We start from the raw sequence: 1,698 nt of genomic DNA on the forward strand, positions 1-1,698 counted from the left end.
TGGAATCAATGTTGTCCCCTCTATTCTAGCTTCCAATTTACAGATACTTTAACATAAAATCCAAACTCATGTAAAGAATCAATGTATCAATTTTTAAATTAGTTTAATTATAAAATTAACTAATTCATGAACAGTCTATACCCACCAAACCACCTTTCCAATTCTCCACTCTTTTCAACTTCTGGTACCATCTAATTTACTTTCTGTCTAAATGAATCTGCATTTTAGAGATATTTGATAAAGTGAAACAACATAGTATTTGTCTTCAAGTGCCTTGCTTATTTCACAGAGCATAATGTTTTTAATGCAATTTTATTGAAACATATGCACGTAGCATATGATCATCTAAAATGTACAATCAATTGTTCATAGTATCATCATATAGTTGTGCATTCATTACCTAAGTCAATTTTTGAATATTTTCATGCATAATGTGTTTTTTGTTTCTATTACAGCAGTTATAGTTTCATAGAACAGTCATGTAAAAAGAACAGACATGTCTTACAACTTAACACACACATATTTTCTTTTAAATAATATTTTGTATTATTTAAGAACCTTTGTCAAATGGCTGAAACAACTATAAAATTGTTATACTTTTAACTATAGTCTATATCTTAGGGTTCACTGTTTAGGTTGGACGTTCTATATTTTTAAAAACATTTTTATTATGGTAAAATTTATACAACATAAAATGTCCCTTTTCAACCACATTCAAACGTGAAAAAGAAGCTGTACAAAATAAATATCAATTCCCCATTCTCCACTCCCATCCCTGGCTCTGGTAAACTGTATACTATTTTCTAAATATAAATTTGCACATTTTAATTATTTCATATGAGTGAGCACATACAATATTTCTCCTTTTGTGTATGGCTTACTTTACATTACTAGATGTCTTCAAGGCTCATTCATTTAAAGTACATATAAGAACTACATTCCTTTTTCAGCATAATGATATTCCACTTTATGGAGAGATAATATTTGCTTATCCGTTCATAACTTGATAGACATGTGGATTGCTGCCACCATTTGGCAATCGGGAATAACGTCACTATAAACAGCAGTGTGCACATGCATCTTAAAATTTTTAGCCTCAGTAGTTTGGGGTATATACCTGGAGGTGGTATTACAGCATCATATGACATCTATATATTTAACTGTTTGAGGAATGACTGCAATGGCTGCATCATTTTACATTCCCAACAACAATATATGAGGGCTCCTACATCTCTACATCATCTCCAATATTTGTTATTTTTCTCTTTTTTTAAAAAAAGTATCCATTTTAGTGGCTGTGAATCAAATGCGATCAACTGACTGATGATTTAATACACCAGCCTTTCAGTTTATCAACCAGATGTGCAATGTACTTGCAGCAATGGTCAGGCCAGTGCTTGCCCGAACAAACAACTGAACATCATCACTTCACCAAGTTGACACCAGAACCTAGCCATAACAGTCCACCCTTTGTCAAATTGGCAGCTACACACAAAACCTTGAAATGTACTTAATTTCCAAATAGAACACAATAATAGACATATTTTTCATCTAACAATACTCAGTTGTCCTGCGTACAACTAGAAATGCACTACATCTCTCCAGAATAGGGTGCAAGACTTTAGGTAACATTCACTCGTAAACTTCATTTCCTATGACTTAAACACTATGCCATGAAGAATGTAACATACGTCATAT

The sequence above is a fragment of the Tamandua tetradactyla genome, chromosome 11 (genome assembly GCF_023851605.1).
Source record: "Tamandua tetradactyla isolate mTamTet1 chromosome 11, mTamTet1.pri, whole genome shotgun sequence".
NCBI lineage: Eukaryota > Metazoa > Chordata > Mammalia > Pilosa > Myrmecophagidae > Tamandua > Tamandua tetradactyla.